General features: G+C 43.0%; 1 protein-coding gene across 1 annotated transcript in view; it reads left to right on the top strand.

Moving 5' to 3' along the window:
• The window catches only part of NRG1 (neuregulin 1), a 432712-nt gene that overhangs the window by 133645 nt on the left and 274255 nt on the right, over positions 1-24812 (top strand). The window lies entirely within an intron of this gene.

Here is a 24812-nt window from a genome sequence, read left to right as displayed (position 1 = left end):
TAAATCTCTTCTGCAGCACACAGTTCTCCCTGCTGGGCAGTAGCCATTTGCCTGCTGATCCCCAGGGAACAAAGACACTCCTTTTTTCAAGCAAAACAGAGTGTCAATTGGAGCCTCTTATGACAGGAAGCAGGATTTTAAATTTCTTTTATATTTTTTTTTTATGCACTCTTTTCCTCTTCCTGTTTTTAGAGAGTAGGAAGAAGTGATTGAAAGTGAAGCCTGGAAACAGCTGGCTTCTCTTTTGGGCCACAGAATTATCCAAACTGTTTGCAAACTCAGGTCTGTAAAGCTAACAAATGGAGAGTCACTAAGTCCACCGTATACTTTAGGTTTCATTTGACGCCCACATGCTGAAACTACATCACTTGCATCTGCTGATACAGAGAGATCCTTGCTGGAGTGAAGTATCACCCTTGCACTGCTTGTCTGAACATGCTGATTTTCACTTCTGAAAGAATTTTCTTCAGCTTTGGGCAAAATGACATCTATGACTCCCTCCCCCACTTGCTTAAGCATGAGTGAAGTCACTTGCAAGTTCCATTCCCATGTTTCTGTAACAAAGGTGTTATCTTTGTAAGAGACAGAGTTAGCAGAGCAAGGCACGTGGAAGAGAACGCAAACACTATGGCTATGTGTTTCCATAACCTCCAGCACTGCAGCTTGCAGTCAACATAATCTTTGCCTTAGGGGAAAATAAATCCAGGAGCAGCAAAAGCATGCTTCACTCTAAAAAGAATTGGTGGGGGGTGTATGGGGCTGTCTCACTCTGTTAGCTGCTCTTTATACCTGTGCATGATAAACCACAGTGAACATTAAAATTAAGTACATTTAAGAGTTATAATATATGTGGGAGGCTTCCACTATAATGCTAGATTGGTTAGGCTGGCTAACTGTTTTCAAACATCTTAACTTCCAAAGCAACTTCCTCAGCATGGTTTATTTTAGCTGTCTTACTTACACATCTGCAGTATGACAGTTCTCAAAGCCTATCAAAACCTGTGCTGTTATGATCTGGGATTTACAGTGTGTGCAGAAGAATGTTGCAGAAATGCATCCCTCAGCTTCACGGACTTTAAGATGTACCAATAATCCTAACGTTGCCACTTGTAAGGGACAAAACTCTCCAGCAAAACCTGTAGCCTGGAAGACAAAGCATAGCAGATGGATTTCAACAGTCACATGATCAGAGAAAAAAGGCAACACAAATAAAGTGAGCTTTAGAACAGCCTAGCCCTTATGCACTCCTTATTTAAGCTTTGTGACAGCTTTGGTAATAGTTTTTGTAAATGGAAGCACCAACATGGAAAAGCTGTCTCTGGTGCACTTTCAGCAGTTAAGGACTTTCTCAATCGGTTCTTCTTAGGTTTCATTTGTTAAAATAACAGTGTCTATCCATCAGCAATTACCATCTCAAAAACAAATCCTCACAGGGAGAAGGAAATATGCCTTTCTGGATTGTATGGTTATCATTTCCAACCACGACCAGATCAGCCAGGACATCAGTACTAAAAGGACTCTTCAACTGTCTCTGAAGGAGTTCGTTCTGGTGGAACTAATACTGGGACAGGGTCTCAGAAATGTTACCGGATGTCTCATACTAATATAAAGCTAGATAAAAGAAATGGGTATTTCTCCGTGTCAGGCTTTTGTCCAAACTTCACCTCTAAGTCAGAGAAGACTTTTTTATATACCCACTGCTTGTCATGCACTTGGCAGGATTTTGGGGGTTTGCCTGTGTGTCTTTTAATATATCCACTTAGCTCAAATACATCATTTGTACTCTTGCTTCATCAAAATGATCAAGGCCTAAACTTCGCTGTGAGACTGCCTTTAGGTAAAGAAAATCAGACAGTAAGCTGGTCTCCTGACATGTAGTTGTAGAAGATGGCCCTGCTGAGATAATCTGTTTTCCTTTTCCTTTCTTTAGGGAAAAGGTAGACATATCTGCTTGAGCAGCATATACTACCTGAAAAGGCATTCTCTTAGATGCAAAGACCTGCACAGAGCTGACCTTGCAGGTCACTGGAAGCTGAGGAGGGGTTGAGGGATGTGGGACACAGTTCCTCCCCTTCTCCATCTCCCCTCCTAGGGAGAGATCTCTGCAGAAAGGAGGACCAGCAAGCTTAGGTTCTACCCTGATCTCCCTCCACCTCACCCTGCCCCCAGCCTGCTCACATACCAGCAACCAAGGAAGGACCAAGACATCCAGTTGTGACAAACCGAGAGAAGGTCCTACAAAACCATTCAGTCAGGTGATAAGGTGCATGGTATTGAGGAGATAAGAGACAAAGACACATGTGACCTTATACAGAATTGCCTGAAACCTCCCCAGGCAAAATTAATTTAACCCTAAATTGTGACACAAAAAAAAAGTAAAATTCCTAGAATGTTTAACAAAAAAAAATACACTTTTGACTTCTATTATTTTTACCTAATATAATTTACAAAAGCCTAAGCAAAACAGTAGAAAATGAGTTGTTACATGTATTTATTGAAATTAAATATTTGGCTTTGTGTTCATTAAATATTTTGACAGCCTACCTATTTTAAATTTTTAGTGAAAATACTTAGCTGTGCTATCACTGAACACTGATTATCCTTGGAACATTCTAAATTATTTTTATCCTCAAAATTATTTACAAGAGGTGAATCCAGAAATGGCTGTTATTAGACACTGTCAGATTTTCCAGCATATTGAGAGGCACCATTTCAGACAAGCACCTCAGTTCATCAGGGGTCTAAGGAAAGACAGTAGTTCACAGGAAAGGTCTATAAGCTGTAGTCATAGACAGCAGGCTGAATGATATTTACAAGATTGGAGTGACTGCAATATGCAGAAAATCCACGGTTTTCTTGGTGAGCATTGACAGAACAGCTGAGTGAACACGCACTCAGTCTTGTTTCACCCAACAGTTGCACCCATTGCAGCTGAGACGTGCCAAGTTCACAATTATTGGTATGCAGTCCCCACTGTTGCATTTTCACTCAGTATCTGGTGGGAACAGGGCAGAGGACATGCTTCTGTCGCTGAAAGTTCTGTGGGCAGATTAAGCTTTGCACGTGTTATTACCCAGGTGAGAACATGTCCACAGGAAAGGGAAAGCTCATTTCAATGACATCATTCAGCTGCGCAGCTCCATCGCATGCTTGGTGTGGGTGTTGCCCATGTTGGGCTTTTTGTGTTGCAAAGGGAAATAAAAGTGATGCTGCCCCTGAAAAGCCACCAAACAGAGATTCACTGTGACCGGCATGGGCTTCTGATTTCCATGAGTTTTCAATTAATGATAAAGCTGTATTTGTTATTTTAACTCAGTTCTTCGAGTCCTATCTTGGCCATCTGTTGCATGAACAAATGTAGCAATCATTCAGGTTGAGGGAAAATGTGACTGCTAGAGCTGTTTTCTCTTCCAACAGGTCTTATTCAGATAACAAAACTGGTCTGGTTTAAAGGCATCGCTCTGACCTTTATGAATGAGAAACTTACATTTAGGAAATGCAGTCATGACACACAGAGCCTAGATAACAGGATGACAGGTCCCATGGTTTAGCAGGGCGATCCAAGAAAAATTTTAAAATCAGTCTAGAAACCAATTCCTTAGTCCACTTAATTGACATAGGGTTTGTATGGAGAAGTCAAATCTTCTATCAGAGTGGCTCATAGATGAAAAAATCCAGTAAACCTTTGCAGACTATTTTTTCTCTAGCCCATCAGTTTTTTCCAACTGTATCAGTTGTTTCAGTTAAGAGACAGTAACTCTCCCTTCAAGTGCTGACCCACTTCTACCCCTAAATCATCACACTTACAACACAGTCCTACCAATTTGTGCATCTGGTGCTCAGAAGTATTTTCTGACATGATCTACAGCCTTTTCTTCTGACATGAACTGGCATTAATATTATTGTTTTATCACCTTACATTTAAAAGTTGCATTGAAGGAACTTTAGGATTATAAAGTCAAAAACCAGGAAGTATTTCTACAACCATAACCTGGCTGTGCAACTTCCTAGAGAGTGGCCTTCATGGTATAGAAATCACACTTTTTTCCCTTGTGACTTCTTCATCCAGCACAACTCTTGACTTTTAGGCTTCTTAGGTTGGATCCAGTACTCATCTTTAGAGAAACAGCTCAAGAATTTGCTGATGCTTTCCTGACAAAGAATACCACAGCTTAATCTTAATGCAAGAGTCATAGGATCTCTTCAGAAATCTGATCCTGATTGCTGGTGAGAGGAAATTAAACCTCACTTGTAAGGGAGTTTGAGTATCAAAAATTTGCTTAGCTTGTGGATATTGCTTAAAGCACTAGGAAAGTTTTCCATACCTTGAAGTACGGAAACTTCAAATATATTTCATTAAATATTGACTCTTCAGATAAAGGGTTAAGCAGTATTGAGTTGGATCACATAATGGAAAGTACGGAACACTGTGTAAAAGGCAATTGAATGGATTATGTTCTCTACACTGTGCCCAGAAATTAAAAAATTGGATGTGGCATGCCTTTGCTTTTAATTCCCACCCTACTTCTTTCTTAAAAAATATTCATCTAAGTTTTAGTGTGGACTTTAGTCAGTCAAATTTCAAGCAATGTGGTGTTTTCCTCAAGGCTCAAAGACGTCTGAGGCTATGGATACAGTATTTTATCCTTTGGCACAGAAGGGGTGATTTCACTGGTTATAAATTCATTGACTTTTAAGGTATTAAAAATACTTCTGCCACTGACTAGCTACAGAAGTAAGAATCCAAAATGGCATCTTGAGTGCAGATCTAGATGCTCACATCACTGGAATTTCAGCTATGCCTGTCAATAATCCCACAAAATGGGCAGGATTTGATATGAATTAATACATACAGGTGTGTCAGGTAATTTAGAAGTGACTAGTTTGGCTTAAGCAGAGTTGTTGTTGTTGTTGTTTCAAAACAACACCAAATATATGTAAAAAGAGAAAGTTTTTTTTTTCACCTCCAGGGCTGGGGTTTGTGGGCAGGGAGGCTGTGCCAGTTGTGCCTTTGACCCTCTGCAATTTCCCCTGCCCTTGGTAGGGTCTCAGCTAGCATCCAGGGATGGCTCTGCTGGGGCAGGGAATGGGAAGCCAGTCCCTTCTATCTGCTCCCTGGCTGCCAAAACAAATAAGGTAATGCCCCCAGTATGAGTGGCTGATTCCTACTGGACTTCAATTACTGAGTGAAAGGCACAGAAAAAAAGCTGGATCCCTAGGGCATGGACAGCTAACTAAGAGGGTATTCTCTTAATGTGAGCATTTATGTACCTTCAAAGTAGGTCTAAATAGTGATTTTCCACCCTGAACAAGCTGGGTGGCACAAAAAAGTAAAGAAAAAGAAAGTTCTCTCTCTGTAAATTAAGTTGTGTCTAACTAGGCAATCATAAAGAGAAGTATCATCAAATGTTTCATTTTTGTTCTGAAAATGACTATATGAATGGTTTTCACACCTCTCTTCTATTTCCCAAGCTCAAACAAACAAAAAAATCCCACTTTGACAGCTTTCTGCCTGTTAAATCAAGGTGGATGCTACCGTGAAGAGAGCCTGGGCCAGTGCCTGAGAGTTCCAGCACCCTTCGTGAGGCTGTTTCTCGTAAGGATTAAGCTGGGCTTTGCTGTTTTTTTTCCTTTTGGCTATGGTAAACAGCCAGGCAGACTGTTTTGCACAGTCCAGGAGAAAAAGGAGATATGAAAAGTACAATTAACAGATCTGGAACAGAGCCCTAGCAGCAGCATTAGCGGTTTTTCCCAAAGAGTCTGCAGTTTGAAATCCTTGGTCATCCCTCCTACAATTAAAAAAAAAAAAAAATCAGAAAGAAGGGTGGTAAAGGGGAAGGAAGATGTGTGGCTTATGTTAGACTCAAGCCTGATCAGCTTAGTTTCTGCAAAGAGAGAAGATCAGGGCCCAGACACATGGCACTAGTTGAAGTCTATGCAGGAAGAGTCTGGATCATAGAAAAGTAGCCAAAATGTGTATTTTTCTCCTCAAAATACACATCCATCCAGGAAAAAGTATTCATCTTAGCCATATATCAGGCAAATGTTTTCCATGATTCACTTAGTCTGATGTTTTCTGTTCAGGTTTCTTCAAGTGGTGCTGCTAAGCACTCTAAAGGCTTCCTCAGCAGAGCTGGCAGACAGGAGCAGGATCCCACGCTGTTGAAAGGACATATTTCAAGGGCAACTGAAAAATTAGTGAAGTCTTTGGCAAATCCCCTCAGCTGGCCCAGGGGCCTGTGTAAAATTCATCCTCCATGATATCAAGGGAAGACTTTGGTTCTAGATTCTAGACTCAGAAGCATTCCTCACCTGGCACTTGGGACCCAACATTTTTGTGCCTGGTCCCTGCTTTTCAATTTTGTCATCCAGCTGGTCCAACCAGAAGAGTACTCATGGGGTGCACACACAGTGCAAAGCAGCTCGGATGGAGGCGATAGGAAAAGCTGCTCACTGTGCAGGGGAGATGCTCTTGGCTCTTCAAAACGCAGTTTTAAAAACTGTCTGGCTCAGGAGTCTCTTGGAAAGTGGTATGATCCAGGTAGCTCCTGTTCCTGCTGAGACATTGCTGCAAGGCACAAACTGGCCCCAGCACGTGTCCTGCAGTGTGCTGTACAGGAAGGGTGTGAGCTTGTTTTAGGTGAAAGGAGTTCCACAAGGAAATGCTGGCACTTCCAAGAAATCAATCGGGACATGTGTTGCCTGTGTAGTGAATGCCAGGGCTGGAAGAACAGCAACCCATCTGACCGAGCCAAAGTGAAGAGACTCTCTCCTCTTTGTCAGCAGGGGCTAAGTCAACCCTGCTGAAACTTGAAATACTTTTGTATGATTTGCATGCATCTATGATGCTTGAACTGTGACCATATACTGCTGTCACTATCCATTAGGAAGATACCTAGCAGAACTGCAAAACAGAAATAATCTGGACCTATAATATACCGCAAAGATAAAAAAGACAATAAAATTGAATACAGTATCTTACAAGTTTTTTTCACAAATCATTTCATAAAAGCTGTAATCCAGATGATTCAAAATAACAGCATTGGCGACATGCAGCCTTGGTCTGACAGCTTTGTTTTTCAAATCAGAGAACTAAAAATACCTCTTCTCCCTGTTTTCTTGTTCTCCAATATAATAAAATAGTGGTACCTTTTCCACTCAGTAGCTATTTTACACATATGGCAGGTGAGGTGTACAGGGCATGTACCTCATGAACATAATTTTCTATGCTTTTTGAAGCAGTCCATTATATTAAAAAAGTGAAATGTTCTCACTGGTACTAATAGACTAGCTCAAAACACCACCCAGGTATTACACTTTTTTTTACTTTCCTGCTTTTTTCTTTTGGTTTTTGTCCTTCTTTGCAAAGTTTTCTTTGTTTGTCTGGCCTATGCTTTTTCCTTGCAACACCAAGTCAGTCCTGCATTCCTGTGACTTTTCAGAAGCTTGTGGCTGTTATAAGGCATCATGTGAAGGTGTTTAAATTACGCCTAAAGCAGACATACACAAATTTAAGCATGATCAGATATTTGTGGCCTGCCTGGAGTACCTCTTTTCCTGATGAGTAGCGCTATAGTGAGTAGTCCCACTAACATAAATGAGATGACTCAATCATTGTGCGTTACAGTTAAGAGGTTGGACACAGGTGGAACACCAGAAAGTGTACGGAAATTCTTCTCTGCTGAGTGTGTGCCATGAGCAGCCAGTGCATGTGCCCACAGGTCCCTCTGTGGAAACACATCCTGCCTGGCTTCAGCCTCTCCTGGGAAAGAGAAAAAAAGTCTCCCACTACCTTGCAGTGCCTACCAGCTAATATCTGCATTTTCAAATGGGATTTTGGAAAGGCAAGTGGGAGAAGCGGCAGCATAAAGCTGGATAGAGAAGAAGGGTCCCTAAGAAATCACTCTCCAGACACTGATTTGCTGGGTAGCGGCGATGTGTTACAGCTGGGAGCTTCCTTCTGGGAAGAATTTAGCTTGAAGGCTCAAAGCCTGTTCAACATTAAAACCATGCTGACAGAGGGCAGGCTCCAGCTCCTCCTCTAAGCACAGCTGTTGCTGCCAGCCGGTACATTGACTTTTTTCTGCTCTAACTAGAGAACAGAGATTAAATGCTCCATCCCTGTATTTTCTGTGTCCTCACTTTGTTTTGGGAAAAGAGACAAACAGAACAGGTGCCTGGTGATGGTTTGTTTTGGATATGGATAGCAAGCAGAGGGACACTGATAAGGTCTAAAGTATGCACGAGCATTTTTTAGGCCCACAGAGGACAGTTTAACACCGAGCTTGCTGGTAAGACTTTCTCTATTTCTATATAACAGATAAATTTGGTGTTACACTGCACCTGTGGCAATGGAGGCAATAATCTAGCCCACTAGTCTTGGTCGTTCCAATACAGAGCAGGACGGATGTTTGGAGTTAGCAAATCCCAGGCAAGGGCCATTCCTCTTTAAAGAGCATGTTTCTGTGGGAAGAAGGTGCCCTGGGAAAGGGAAGCCGTGCAGCCACACCAGCGCCCCACTGTCAGTCTGAAGGCAGCTCTGTAGTGTGTTGCTCAGGATCCCACAGCACAGCTGCTGATAGAGCCGTGCCGGCGTCCCACTGCCCATCCAGCAGCACGCTCCAAAGGAAAAGGGGCCCTTGTCAGCTCAGCGAGAGGAAGAGGCAGCACCAGGCTCCTCTTCCAACTCCTCCTCCCCTGCCGAGTGCCGGTGTGAGATGCCTGGCTAGTCTCTCTGCTGGCGTGAGATTGTGCAAGCTGTGCATCTCTTCCTCATGGTGGGAGCTCAACACCGACTTGTGCGTCAGCAAAGCCGCTTCCCCGCCCTGCATCTATCTGTCGCTACACCCGCTGGTGTGCTGCACCCGTGTGGCCTCCATGACCACCCACCCATGCTCGGACAAGCAAGGGAGAGGGTGAGGGGGGACGTTCGAAGTGTGTAAGGGCACACTTTGAGATTGTGCAGCTGAGCACAGCCCCTCGGTTCCGGTGACGCTGCACTGACTTACACCAGCTGAAAACCTGCTCTCTGCTTTTGCCACAGTTAACTCAGGACAGGGATGGAGTGGTCTAATGGTAATTATTGTTAAGGAGGAAGCTGAAATTAATATCTGTTCTCGCATGAGTATAAATGCCAAGGCCTGAATACATATATTTCAGAGGCTAAGAGAAATTACACACCGAACTGATGGCATTTCATTAGCATTTACATTATCTTTGGGCCCAAAGGGCTCAGTGGAAACAGAGTCTAAGGAACCTTACCCAGGCTTTATGTGGGCTTTTTAAATCAGGGCTTGGAAAACTCCAAGGATAAGAGAAGGCTTAGCCTCCCTGGGAATCCTTTTGCCCTGCCTGGTTATCCCTGTGGGAAAGAAGCACGTCTTTATCTCCAGCCTGAACCTCTCTAGCTTCAGCTTATGCCCATTGTCACTCCGCTTTCCACCAGCCACTGCCAGGACATCGTCGTGTGCCCCAAACCTCCTCTACTCCAGGGGAAACCAGCCCCTTCTCCAGTCCCACCCAGCCAGAGGGCTCCTGGAGCCCTCTGTTTTGTCATTGTCTCACCTTTCTGGGGCCCAAAACAGAACTTAATGCTTGGGTGAAGTCTGAGGGGCCCTGAGCTAAGGGGACCATCCCTGTCTCCTATACAATCCATCTGCCCTGTAGGACTTACACACTGAAAAAAAAAAAGAGAGACAAGCTGAATCACAGCAAAAATAATGATATGGAGTACATGGCTTGCCTAAACTTAGCTTACTTAGCTGAGACCAGAAGACCATGTAGCTCACTATCCTGCCCCTGAGATTAGCCAAGAGAAGAGTGTGAGGACATGGGAGGTACACAGAGAGCTATTTTTGGGAATGATTTCCCAGATTCCAAGAATTTGACTCTCATGCATGATGAGTTTAGATTTAATAGCTCCTGAATCACTTTTTATCCATAAGTTTATCAGATTGGTTTTGAAATCCATGCAAATCTTTACCATCTACAACATGCTGTGATTAGGAGTTCCAGTTCAACATTTCATACAAAATGTTGTACGAAAAAGTATTCCTTTTTGTTTTTGAAAATAACGGGGTTTGTGTTTGAAACTACCACTTTCTGTTTTACTGCTGTTCCTTACTTCAATAATTCCCTAATAATTCTCTCTCTGTTCCAATTATATGGTGTGCATGGGACTCCACCACATCCACCAGACTGCATGCCTTCAACCATCTGTCTTGTTCTCTGTACTTTACCCAGAGCAGATGCAGGAACAAGAACTGAACATGGTTTGGGGGTTTCTAATGTGGCTGTAAACCATGTGTTGGAAGAGAGATGTTTTCTATTTTCTTCTTCTTTTCTTTCCTGAAAGTTCTTATCATGGAGTTTGCTGTTTGGGTGGAGCACCAGCCCTGGTGTGTGTAGAGCTATCTATTTAAAACTCAGGATCTCATCCTGAGTGGGGAAAATGCATTGAAACTCATGTACCAGTAAAAACCTTGAAATCCATGTACTGATAAAGGTCAGGAAGAGTTTTTCATCTGCAATCTTCCAATCCCTTTACCTCCACTCCAGTGTCCTGCTTCCTAAGCTAAGCTCACCTGGCTTCCAGGAATACTCCTTTGGGGTATTTCAGTTCTGCTCTCATGTCCTTTCAGTTGTGCCTAACACACTCCAAGTTTTGCCTGTCTTTGTCAACAACAGAGTGATAGTTCATCAAGGACTATGCCCCATTTTTTTTTTTTTTTTGAACGAGAGTTTTACAGCATCTTCATATTCCTTTCTTTCTGCAACCTTACTGATTGTTTTAGGCCTCACATTTACCCCAAATACCCAAACTTCATCTTTTGGAGTAACTTAACTCAGCATGTCCATTCCAAAGAAAGCTGAGAGGCACTGAAGAGCTGTGGAGAGAGAGAGCACATGAAGAACAGAAAGAGGGAGTGAGACATCCCCTCTGTGTACACAGTCACCTATAGCCTTCATTATGGTGGTGACGTGCCTCCATGGACACTGCTTCACAGACAGTAAAATGGCTCCAGCATGAGCTGAGTCCACACATTGGCATTACTGTTATTCTGGGAGTCACCTGCTGCCACCCCAGGGCAGAATCTGGCCCTCTGGGTACTATTGGGAGTTTAGTGCTGGTGGGGTCAAATCAGTGCTGTCTTGAATCATTGTCCATGAAAAGGGAACAAAACCTGTTTTTCACTGTTTCATCTGTCCCAGAGAGCAGCAACATTTCTGAAAGCTGACATATAGTTAGCTCAGCAAAGTATAAAGGCCCCACTCTGGCTTATATTTTTTTTCCTAGCAATGACTTTTTCTGTGGCTGGCACAATGCTGTAATAATAGTGTCTCACTGTTCTCTCTGTGAACAATAGATATGACCTTTTACCATAAATTGATGTTGCCAGCCTTCCTCAAAAAGGTTGTGACCTGTGGTGTGTTGTGGGTGAAGCCACTTGGTGGGGCAGCCTGTCTGTACAGGCTGGCAAAAAGGCCAGAGCAGGTCTCCTGTGTCCTGCACCCAATCTCAGGCTGGGACCACCTGATTTCACCAGCAACACAGCCTGAAAGCACAAGAAGAAAAAAAACATCTTGTGTCCTGAGTAATGACATCAGATAAAACAGCTCTGTACATCGGTGGAACAACATGTTCAAGATCTGGCATCTTTATGATTCTGCCACAGACTTCATGTGCTTTCCTGAAAAAATGGATCCATTGTGTCATGCTTGAGTTTCCACCTCTGTTCAATAGGGAGTCATTATAAGGACCTCCTAAAAGCTGAGAATTATTTCAGTTAAATCAAGGGAATGATGCTGCTGACAATCTTCAAGAACTGGTAACATTTCACAGAATCATAAAATCTTGGAATGTTAAGGGACTGGAATGGACCTTAAATATCATTTAGTCCCAACCCTCGCTGCCATGGGCAGGGACACCTCTCACTAGACCAGGTTGCTCAAGGCCTTATCCAACCTGGCTTTGAACAGTGCCGAGTTGGGGTATCCACAACCTCCCTGGGCAACCTGTTCCAGTGTCTCATTACCTTCGCAGGAAAGAATTTCTTCCCAGTATCTAACCTGCATTTCTCCTCTTTTGATTTGTACCCATTACTCCTTGCCCTGTCACTACAGTTCCTGATGAAGAGTCCCTCTCCAGGTTTCCTGTAGGACCCTTCTGATACTGGAAGGCTGCTATGAGGTCTTCACACAGCCTTCTCTTCTCCAGGATGAACAGACCTAACTTCCTCAGTCTGTCCTCGTAGGTAAGGGGCTACAGTCCTCTTATCAACTTCCTGACCTGTCAGTGGACTTGCTCCAACAGTTCCATGTCCTTATGCTGGGACCCCAGAGCTGGATGCAGTGTTCCAGGGGGGGTCTCACCAGAGCAGAGCAGAGGGGCAGAATCCCCTCCCGTGCCCTGCTGCCCACGCTGCTTTGGATGCAGCCCAGGATCCCATTGCCTTTCTGGGCTGTGAGTGCACCTGGCTGGGTCTTGCTGGGTTTTTCATCCACCACCACCCCCAAGTCCTTCTCCTCAGGGCTGCTGTCAATCACTTCTCCACCCAGTCTGTAGGTGTGTCTAGGACTGACCTGGCCTAGGTGCAGGACCTTGCACCTCACTTTCACAGAACCACAGAATCACAGAATGGGCCAGGTTGGAAACGACCACAGTAACCTGGTCCAACCTGCCTGTTAAGCAGAGTCTCCCTGGAACACTTGGCACAGGATCTCACCCAGATGGTTCTTAAATATCTCCAGTAAGGGAAACTCCACCACCTCTCTGGACAACCTGTTCCAGTGCATGGTCATGCACACAGTAAAGAAGTTCTTCCTCATGTTCCAGTGGAACATCCCATGCATCAGTTTCTGTCATTGTCTCTTGTCCTATTGCTGGGCACCACCGAGAAGAGCCGGGATCCATCCTCTGACACCCTTCCTTCAGATACTCATAGATGTTGATGAGGTCCCCTCTCAGTTGTCCCATCTCTAGAATGAACAGGCCCAGCTCCCTCAGCCTTTCCTCACAAATGAGGCACTCCTCTCACCCCATCATCTTCATTGCTTCCACTGGCCCTGCTCCAGGAGCTCCATGTCTCTCTTGTACTGAGGAGCCCAGGACTGGACACAGCACTCCAGATGTGCCTCACTAGGGCTGAGTAGAGGGTCAGGATCACCTCCCTCAACCTGCTGACAATGCTCTTCCTACTGCACCCCAGGATATCACTGACCTTCTTGGCCACAGGGCACACTTCTGGCTTATGGACAGCTTGTTGTCCACCAGGATTCCCAGGTCATTCTGTGCAGAGCTACTATTTCTTGGAGGTGAACACTGTCATTTCCTTGCTGATTACCAGAAGGCATCTATGGATGTTAGAGTAAATAGTAATTAATTGACCATATAAAACCACAGATGACTGAAGAAGCTGATTCATATCCCACCTTTTTGTTTAAACTTGCTGTAAATTCTTCACATTTTTGATTGGTAAGAACAAAGATAAACTGCTTTAAATGTAACCACAACCTGTAAACATTACATGCAATGTCTGAAGCATGGGTTGGATTTTCTTTTGGGTGAGTGGGTGCAGCTTCAGCTGAGAGGTTGGATCAGCAGTTTCCAGGCCATGAGCATTTCCTCCCTGAAAAAGAAAAAACTCGAGGGTTTTTGCAGAATGAGGAAGAGCAAAACAGCTGTCTTACACACAAAGGTGTGTACTGACAAACTGGAAGAAATGGAGACGCAAGGGGGAATTTTGCTGGAAGAATATTTAGGCTCTCAGAGAACATAGGAGAAATGAGGCAAAAGAGGTTTTTTATTGTCACCTCCAGCCCAAAATTCAGATAATTAAAGGTTTTGAAAATATCCTCCTAAACAGGGAGGATATTTATTGACGATAAACACATGGGAGTGAGAAAGCTCCTCCCTCTTGAGCAAATTTTGCATTTGTACAGAGCTACACTGGAACCACAGGAGACCGAACACTACTCTCCAGACATTTCAGACACCAAAAGCTGCTGAAAGTTGATACTTCTATCTTTTGTCAGACTGCTCATTGCATCCACCCCATCCAGATCCTCAGGCAACTTAGGCTGCAGAGTGTGAGGTCAGCCTGGGTGCTAGGGCACTCTCTGCTCCAAGGGAAGTCACAGCACAGTTTCTTTCTCTTCATCACATTACAGCCTGCCAAAGCCATTAGCTTACCTGAGAAACTACAGTAAGTTCAGAAAAGTGACTTTCCAAAACTAGGCCTGCCTTCTCCAGTTGTTCACAGAGAACAGCACTTGCATTTGATTGCTTTGCTGATCCTTAACTATTTTGATTTTTTATTACAACTCTTTCTAGTTAATTATTCCCTCCAAACTAGTCCAGCTTATCCTCTCGCTCTCAGCACTTTACTCAGCATAGCTCTCTCATTACTTACTCATTTTTGCCAGAACACTGGGATCAGTATCAATGTGACTTATTTTCTTGAGGTGTCCCTGACCATCAGACACTTCATCAGATTCTTTAATATCTTTTGCATCCTGTTGCTGTACACAAGTCATGCACCTGCTGGACCATCTGCCATTGCAGACTGCAATTCAACCCACGCACACAAGAGATTTCTTTATCCATTACTTTGCACTTTGTTAAATGGTAACTGTCTGTACAGTGAGGCTCTAGTAAGGTTTTTCAGAAGATGCTTAAAAAACACAGGCTAAACCTAGTTTTTTTCCTGCCATTAACTTGAGAGAACTCCAGTTGTGCCTCCAGAAGTTGAAAGGAGCACATGGGGAAGCCTGCAAGGCCGTGTGGCATGCTGAGTGCTGCTCATCCTGCAGCCAGGGAAAGAGAGCACAGTGGCACTAGACAGCCTAGAGTTTCAGGACTCTTGCACAGAGTGCAGAAGTGCTTTTATTCCTTTCCTGCCAATTTTCTTTTGTTCCCTGCCTTCGTCTCATATTCTGGTTTTTGTTCATATTTCTGGAATGGCACAAAAAAGCTGTGCTGTAACTACCTGATATTTGCATGAATTTTTTGGGTTGCCATTCATTTTTTTCTCTCCTTCTCTTTGTCCCTCACAAGTCAGCCTACTGAAAAGTTGTTTTGGCAGTTTCTCAGGCAATTCAGATAAATACCCAGCTTTCCATCAAGCTCCCAAACCCTTGAATTTGCAATACGCAAGATTTTCTTTTCCAATTTCCTCGCAGTACAGGCTGAGAGTAGAATGACTCCAATTTGTTTTGTTGCTTGCCATGATCCTGCAACACTGAGAACTAAACAGCTGAGTTTGGTGTTTGAAATTCAATTGCCTTTAAGTTCTTTACCCTGTATTCAGTCTCTGTGATGTGACAATAATTTCATTTTTACATACATGTTACTTTGCTGCCTGATAACAGTGTATTGACAATACTGACAGTGGGAGAATAGCAGTATGTTGACAATATTGAAAGAGAAGTCTTCTGTTATTTTTTGTAGCTTGAGGGAAGAAAACTGCAGGTATTGTTTTGGTAAATCTTAATCTTCTGCATTGGAAGTGTGCATTCCCCAGGGATAATTTTCTTGTATGACTTACTTGCTCAGTCTCTCAAAGTCCTTTGGAGTTGGTTGTTTTGGTCAGTGTCCCTGGGCAAGTGATCCCTTGTGAAGAAACCTGACCAAAATGTCTTCTCTTAGTTTTCTTTGTGCAATATATTGCTATCACTAGTGCTCAGTGGGAACACTGGCACAACCCAGAATATTTCATGGCAATAGCTTCCACTGACAGATTTTTATCAAATCATCAGGATTTGGTCAATTGTATTCTCTTTTCTATAGAGTCTTTTTCTCTGGAGATACCACACAATTAAAGTGTCAAATTTAATGAATGCTAATAGAAGGCTGACCACCATTTACCTGCAGAATGAAATCTTACAGAAGACAGGAGAGTTAATACCCCTTTAAAGAGAATAGAGGTCAGTATGGAGTGGAAACAGTGGCTGTTGTCTGTCCTATTACTAGGTTCAGACCTTGGTTTTGATTATAAATGTTACCTTCCCATCTCCAGATATAAACTTGGAGAATTTGGTTACTAGTCCCATAGCTGAGGTGGTGACTCCAGATTACCAAATTCTCTGTGGCAGCTGTGGTGGATAGTTCAGGAGCAAACTACAGAATTAAATGTATTTGCATAATAAGCCCACATAGAGCTACACATAGCAATCAATTTAACAAATACCACTTTCATATGCTTCCCTATTACAAACATATTTGCAGTCTTTCTGTGGGTTAATCATGAACAGGCAAAGGTCTGAGCTTGTGGAATAGCACATTCATTGTCAATTGTAACTCATGAGTAAACTTGCAGGAGGAATTGCTGTTAAAATACTTTCTTTCTCTGCTTGGTGAGGTGCTCCCACAATCTTCAGTGCTTTACTAGCAAGCTGTATAGAACCAGTACATTTAGGGTAATAGGATTCCTGTCTTGGCTGGGTTTTGAATGTTTTATGAGTCAATTAAAACCACTTGAAAGAATTTAGTGACAGAGGCACCACACATTTTATTCCCTGACAACTATGTTCTGCATTGTTTTCATAGGGGTAGGATTAATGAAGGTTTTAAAAAACTTTGCCCCAAAAGGAAGTACCCAGATTCCGGTTATTTGTGTTTTTAAGTGCTGAAACTTGGCAGTACAGTGTGTAGAAATTTTTCAGTGATCCAAAATAACCCTAAATATATATGTAGTTAGGTCTTCAAGCATGTTAAAGTATTGTGTTTACTGGGATTTGTGTGGTCCCACAGCACCTTCTGAGTTTTATTTTGTTTGTGTGTGTGTGTGTATGACCCGAGGATCTGGAAAGAGTTCTGTCTAAAGAATATTTTGGTAAAGTTTTATCCACAGAGGAAATCACACCAGTGTGATTACATCAGAACACTTAAACTGCTGAGGATCTCCTGCCTGACTCCATATTCAGACTTCCTTTAGAAAGGGAAGAATTAGTCAGCAAACAGAAAACTATTTGTTATCTATATATTTTAAACTAGGGATCAGCTGGAAGTAGCCATGATGTGTTAGGGACAAATTTTCAGGCATGAAAATCACTATTTCCATGGACTTCAAAGGAGCCATACAAATTTTACAAATTTTGAAACCCCAGGGGTCTGACCTCTGGATTTTTCTTCAACTTTCACATTATATTCACTACCTTCCTTACCACATCTTTTGCCAAACAAAGTTATATTTAGCCTTTTGTCTGATATTTTATGGTGAATTCAGTTTTCCCACCACCACTATTCAACTCATATTACTGTCATTCATGATTTTGCAAAGCCATTAAAAAAAAAACCAAATCAAAACTTTTTAAAATATAGTTTTAACTCCCCCTTGGCCAACTTTTATTAGGTGTATAGCTTGGTAATTTCTGATGCCCCAAAATTAGGAACTAGGAGACAGTGACAGTGAGAGTCCAGTCACCTTAACTGTGACAGAAGGGTAAGGCAACAGGACTTCACACTATGTCTCTGCATTTGTGGAAGAACTGGAAACTAATTAGTCTGGGAAGAAGTAACAAGTTCCTATATGAACTCTAAACCAGCACTCACAGATCACTAAAGTATTTTTAAAATATAATGAAGGCTCATAGTGACCTGAAACGTTAGACACTTGTTTAATTGAATGCAAAGTTGAAGAATACTGAACTGGTCATATTGGCTCAAACTAAAGTCCCATCCAGCTTAATATCCATTTTCTAATACTGGCCAGGAGCAGGCTCCTAAAGGAGATTACAAGAACTAGGCATGTAGAGAGCAATTTTCTGGATTTGTGCCTCCAGCTCCTGTATTTCAGCCAGGTACTATGTTCTTAGGATAGCTACTGAGCCCCCAGATGTATTTGGGGTACATTCCTCCCTCTGCCCACTCCTCTCCCCCTCATCTTCCCTGCCTGCTATGGTTGGCAGGGTTCAAAACAGACAAATACACATTTTTTAGTCTGGCCTGTCTGCAGGTAAACCCCACCCTCACCCTACCCACCAGTGCACTGTGTTAAACACAATTTCAAAACATTATTTTTTGAGGCTTGAAATAACTGGATTTCCCTGAGCTTTAATTTACCACTTGACTAGTTTCCTATTTAAACTTTCACTTCAATCCTTATTTCACAGCATGAAATGATACCCCTGCACACTATATTTCTCTTTTTGAGGCAAGCCTACCAAAATTATCTTTTGCTTGGATGTGATGGGAAATGCATGCAACTTTCTGAAACAATTCAGTGAAAACAACATATTGCTCATAGAAAATTCTCAGTAAAGGTTGCAGCCGAGAAACTTTGATAGGAGGAATGGCATATCAGACACTTTACCCAAAGTTCTACTTATTTAGAAAGGAAAAGGCATGAAAACTTTCTGAAAGAACAGTTTTTCCCAAACCCCATTTGTGAAAGGTACCTAAGTGTGTGTCTGGCTTTAAGCAAAGGAATTGTTATAGAAATACTCCTGTGCTTGATATAATGCCTGCTAAACCATGGATTTAACCAGGCACACTGCAATTAATCACACAAATTTTTGAAGCCTGAGCTAAACAGTCAAGACTTGCTAGCTATCGATATATATTTCTTACATAGATAAGACACAGCAGGGAATCTTACCACTGGTTCAGGCTTTGATTAGACACATCTTAATTTTCTCGCTGGATGAAAAACCTTAAAACAAAGCTGCAGTGACTGTACATCCTCCCTAACACTCTATTTTTTCTTTGGATTTAAATAAGAAGGGTTATGGGGAAAACAAAGCCCACACAGAGAGCTCTCTCCCCACAAGCAATATATTTGTGTTTACAGCTGCTCATCTAACTGACTTTCATGAGGAGCAAAAGCTCCAGTTGAATCAGGGAAGTTCTGTAGTAGCTCTGAACATGTGTGTGTGAGTAGGTATGTACATAGGGGAAGTCTCATCCTTCATTTTGTATATGAATGATGGAAAGGATCCAAACAATTTCTGCATTTGACTGCAGGACTTCTAGCTAAGCTCTCAGTGAAATCCATACAAAAACGTGTATCTACATGTGTGGTCTGTGGTGCTAGACTTGTTGGTATTTTAAAAAAGAGAATATCCTCAGTCAGTCTAGTTAGAGTTGCCCCACCACGTACTGGGACAGAGGCAAAGAAAGAAAGCATGGTAGTGGTCTGAGAGCTTATGTGAAAGAAAGGGTGGTTTCAATTCCAGCTCCTGGTCTCCAAAGTATTTCACCAGTCCAGAATTTCTGGCAAAGCTGCCTAAGAGCCTGACTGTCTCCTGAGAGATGAGAGGTGTGCACTTGCATATCTTCAGGGACATGAAGAAACTGAGCTCAGGTTTCTTATTTTTGGGGAGAGGACATTTTTCACCACTGGTCTGTAAGCACAGGCAGGAGGGAGGCAGTCCTGTTACAATCCTTTTCAAATAGTATCTTCTCTTTCTCTGGTGTTTTTGTTTCACTTTGGGGCTGTGAAGGCACCTCCTTGCCGCATGGAGTTGAAAGCCTCTAAAGCTTCAGTGAGAAATCTTGTTTTATTGTTAACACTTTGTTTGTTTCTTGCTTAGCAGACATGGCAGCTGTGATTCCCACCATCAGACACTGAACGCTCCTTAGGTGATGAACGTGAAGCCTGTGTGTCTGACTCAGGATATTGTGTTGATGATCAGATTATGATGAGTTTGGAGCTCCAAGGCTGAGAGCTGCTTGGTCTAAATACCCTTTAAGACCTGTTCTCCATCTGTACGGAAAGAAGCTAGCAGCTTTGCCACACAGCCACAGGGGTGTTTTGAAGATGAGGTATCTTGGAGATTGCATACCACTGAGATAATCTCATGGAGAAGGCTGTAAACACCTTGGATGGCAGTGTGGGCAGAACATGCTCCAGAGTGCTTGTGCTGGACTGATTGCTTCCAAAAGGAAGTTTTCTTCACAGAGCCTGTGGAGCACAGGCAGCACAAAGTGGAGCCCTTGGAGACCCCTCAGACTAGCCAGCTGATTTCATCAAGGACACTGGGATAATAACACACCTTGGTAAATTGCACCCTGCCAGGAGCATAAATTTTGCTCCCACAATATGGCAGGGATGCAGGCTGGTGCCAGTGCTCACTCAGTCAGCTTACTGCAGTACAGGCCAGTGGTTGCAGCAGACAGGGCTTGCAGGGAATGACAGAAGCCAGAACTCTACTGTCCACATCGTGCTAAGACCACACAAGGCATAACTGTGTGACATGATGGCCCAGAGACAGAAACAGCATTACCAAACTCACTTGGCAGAGCACAGTTTGAGATTGCTGATCATGAGAGTGCAGGCTTGGAAGGGGCTGGGACCAACATCCATTCTGAGATGTGTCTCCACAGAGATAAGGGTGCTGATTGTGATGGGGTACAAACTAACCATGGATTTATGCACAGAGTGTGCCAGTCTAATTTGGAAGACCTGTTGGTCCCTCATGAGTGCACCAGGACAATGGGGATTATCATGCTTGGCCACTAAACTCCTGTCCACAGAGACAAAAATGAGTCTGGGTTCAAAACAGCTATGCATTTAATGTGAAATTGTTAAACCACATTAAATTTCTGTTTCAGCATTTTTAATCAAAGTTGCTTTTAATGTGATTAGACTTCTTTACCTTATCAAGTGAATTGATCTGAACCTAATTTCATATTTTTTTAGTCTTGAATTAGAATATCCACACAGAAATTGAATGAAATTTTAATACACATTTAAAAAATTAGTTTGGATTCACTTCCATGAGAGCAAAATGTCTGGACTGAACATGAGTCAGTGTAGTCACATCAATGAAGTGAGAGAGCTGTCAATCTTCAGAGCAGTCCTCACTGCCAGTGCTGGAGTAGTTTGGATTCAAATAGGGGCAGCCAAATTATTCCTGTTAATAAATTTTAACATTCCATGCCTTTTTGCTTAGTTATTTTCAGAGGCTATATCCTGGGTTATAACTAATGATGTTTTTCCCGTGTGTAGTAGTCTGTAGAGACATTCAGCCCACACCAAACAGCATCAATGTCTTGCACATTAATGGTCTTGCATTGTGTGTGTGTGTGTGTATATGCGTATATATTTATATATATTTTTATATGTTTATAGTTGTGACTGGGTGATGTAAAAAGTTCTGAAAAATTAAATGTTAAAGTACCCATTTATCTTGTTGTGAAAGTTTCCTGAAGTTTCACAAATTGATTCTTTTAAAATTGTTGGCAAATTGGAGGCCAGGTCTTGTTTTATAGCAACATATATACAGATACATGTACAAACAACTCCGAAATGTGCCGTTTCCTGAAAAGAGACGTTAATGGGACGTCATCACCTGTCACAATTGCGGCTGTTGCCAAAGATGTTGCCTTGACCTTTAAACCACTGTTAGGATACTTCTGTGTAATCAAGATTTGCATCTTCAAAATGTCAGTAGAACAAAAGGTACTGTTGTCCTCACTCAGCTGAGTTGATGTCAAAGATCTGGTGCTTAGCTGCTGACAAAATTTCAAGTCAAACTTAAGATAAGACTGTGTCTCATTCACAGTTATATTTCTAATACATAGTTCCCATTCATTCTGCTTAGGATGATGTTTCTTACTCTTTTCTTGCTACCGGTGGAGGGCAACAGGCAGTTTTGAAGTTTATGCAGATTGTCTTCCACTTGCCTTCATGGGTTTTAAGGAGCACAAAATGAATAAAAAGAAAATGGCAGTCCCCAGTTTAAGGGGAGAAAGAGAACAGGGTGAAACCATGAACTTAACTATTAATTCAAGAACTGATTTTGTTAAATGAGTACATTTTCTGTACAGAAAAAAAATAGTCTTAAACCATTTTTTGCTCTCTTGGTAAGGCAGTGCAATTTCAAAGTATTTGTAATTAGGCCCCTTTTAAAGTGTATTTGTAAAAATGAACTTAGAAGCAAAAGAAAACCAGGTTGTTGAAATTATATTCAACTGTTTGTTACTCTGGAGCACTATTTTAGTTTATTTATTTTATTTATTTTTTATTATTTATTTATTATTTATTTTTGTTGACTCATCTGTCTCTTCTAGCTTGCATTACATGTTGCAGAGATGGCAAAGTGAAAAGGTAGAGTTAGCAGCACTCTGCATTCACTTCACATGATGTAATTAAGTTCATAAAGTACAGAGGTCCAGAAGAGCCAGACTACCAACGATGAGCCTGGGCATAGGCAGAGCTTAGTTTTTGAACTGAAGAAGCTGACATGGAAATAGCAAAGAGATGAATGAGTAAAAGCTACATACACAGTCTCTACCTGTGTATTGGTGACAAGTAGGCAGCACTCCTTTTTACCTGTCCTATGATGAACTGATGTACATGAAAGTTTGACTGCTGTTCTGCGAGTAACTGTGCAATTTTTATAAGATTGTGCAACATGCCTGAGCTACTTCACTCAGTGTTCCCACTCCACTGAAATTATGTAAGTGGTCCCATCTCTCTAGTTAAAGAAGTCCAAAGTGGCCCTTTGCTGCCGGAACATAAAAAGTATGTCAAGATCAGTAGATTGGACTGTGCTGTATCAGCTCAGAAGATTATTGTACACTGGGCATTTTCTGACCGAACTCTGACAAGCCAGCTCTTTACCACAGTTCTGCAAATGTGGGGGTAAAATGGCTGGGTTAACATGGTGTTAAATCAGCTGCTACCTACCCTGCTGAAGTATCTCACAGATGGCAACAGCAGAGGAGAGGCAGACTTACGTGCCGTAAGCAATACCACCTTCTTTGGCATTGGTGTATATGGAAGTAAATCACACCCTTCAGCTGTGGATCTATGACACATTGTATAAAGTGAATTATAATCTTTCTTCTCGGAATAATAGGCTTATTTCCGGAACAGATTTCTGGTATGTTTTTCTGAGAAATTTCCCACTTCTAACAGACAAGGTGCAGGAATTCATCTGGAGTTTCATTTTTAGGCTGTCATTTTGAATGTGTTCTTGGGCTGCTGGGGTCTTTCCACAGTATCTCACCCTCAAAAGCAGGGTCTTTTGTGGGGGTGCACCCTGTGTCTTGCTCATGATGCCTCAGTGCTGATAACTCCCTGGAATGATGGTTTAATACTGAACACAGCCTGAAGATAAAGCTTGAGTAGTTAGATTGTTCAGAGTACAGAAGACCAGGTTATATAGAGACTATTTAAAAGTACAATTTGTTAGCCAACAGAATCCCTTACGCTTTGCTGAAGTAGGCTCCCTCCTTGCTAAGTAGTGACCCCTTAAGGAAAAACCGAGCTACTGCCGCCAGCACTATCTCCCCATCTCCAGCTGTTCTTCCGTGAGGCTTACTTTTTCTCCCCGCCCTGCCTGGGGCTTATCCCCTCAACTTCGGTTCAGCACATTTGAGAAAGGATGCCGTAACGCTGTCTGTCAAGAAACGCAAAATGTGGCTCAAATGCATCTGTAACTTTTTGTGTCAAGAATTGTATCCGTGTCTTCTCCCCTTCCTCCCCTTCCCATCTTGATTTGATTTTTCACTAAAGTTGTATCACCAGGCCACTTAGGAAGTATAATTTTTTTGCCTTGATGTTTTGCAGTACATGTTGTTCGCTGTTCTTCTTTTACCATACAGAGAAGACTTAGACCAACAATGGGCTTTTTTTCTGTTTGTTTCAAAGTCCAAGTGCTGAAAAAACAAAATGCTGGCTTGCCACTGCTTCTTCAAGAGCTTCTTGCTCCAGGAGAGTATGTTGAAAAAACTGAGCCCAAAAATTTCAGCCAAGAAGATGAGGAACTCAATATATGTTTCTTTTTCACTGTTTTGTCTTTTTTAGGCCTGATTTGGGAAGATTTTTTTAATGTCTTCAGTCCAAGAATGCTGAAAAACAATTTTAAAACTTCTTTTGCGCATGATGGTCATTTTTTGATGTCTAAAGGACATGCAAAAGTCCCCCCAAGAGAAGGAGAAATCACTAAGAACTGCGAAGTAGCAAGCCTAGTTTTAGATTCTGATTCCATCTGCTTTTCCACATTTCATGACTTTTCCAGGAAAAAACCTTGCATCGTGAGACTTCAAGTAGTCTGTATAGATCTTTTCTGTAACTTCTGAGTACTGTATTTTCCACTCAATGGCGTAAGTGAGAGTCCTACAGGTAACAGTTATTTCTACCATCAGGGACTATGGCTCAGGTTAGCTGAGCAATTATATACAGATTCCTGAAGGTTTCCAGCTGATGGTGGAGTTCAGTTTGGTGCATTTGCACTGCTACCCGTTACTTCACAGCTGTCTTGGGTATAGCTGTATTGGGGGCAGTTTCGTCTGCGGACTGCAGTTGGTTGTGAGAACTGGTGGTTCTGGGACCAGCCCCTTAAGGAGATACCAAAGTAGAAACGGACCCACAGTGAGGACAGTGTGGGACAGGACCCCCTTGCAAGTCACCAGGTGCGGGAGGGCACGCTAGTCTTGCAAACCCTCCGTCCCCTGAACATCCCCCGCCGCCGCGGGGGAGGCGGCACTGCCGGTAACCTCGCAGGTTAGGCGGAAGCCTCAGCTTAAGCAGGTGCCTAAGTGGCAGCATGTCAGCACCCTGATGAATACCGCACCCGCCTCTGGCTTTCTCCGACCCTGCGCCGGGCCGCCCGCAGGCTGCCCGCCCGCAGAGCCACCCGCGCCCGCAGCGCGCCCCGGGCAGCGCCGGCCGGCGGGGCGGCTCCAGGCTGCAACACCGCCCCGTCCTGCCCTGCCCGGCCCCTGCCCGCCCCGCCCCGCCGGGGCCGCGGTGCCTGCGCCCTCCCCGGGGCTGGGGCCGGGGCAAGGGGCCGGGGCCGCCCGGCACCCTGGGGCCGTGCAGGCTCCTCCCGAGAGCAAGAGAGGGGTGCCCGGGGCGGGCGCT

This window comes from Corvus hawaiiensis, chromosome Z (assembly GCF_020740725.1).
Source record: "Corvus hawaiiensis isolate bCorHaw1 chromosome Z, bCorHaw1.pri.cur, whole genome shotgun sequence".
NCBI classification, from domain to species: Eukaryota; Metazoa; Chordata; class Aves; order Passeriformes; family Corvidae; genus Corvus; species Corvus hawaiiensis.
The sequence above is the reverse complement of the archived record's forward strand: the minus strand, read 5'-3'. Positions and strand labels throughout refer to the sequence as shown.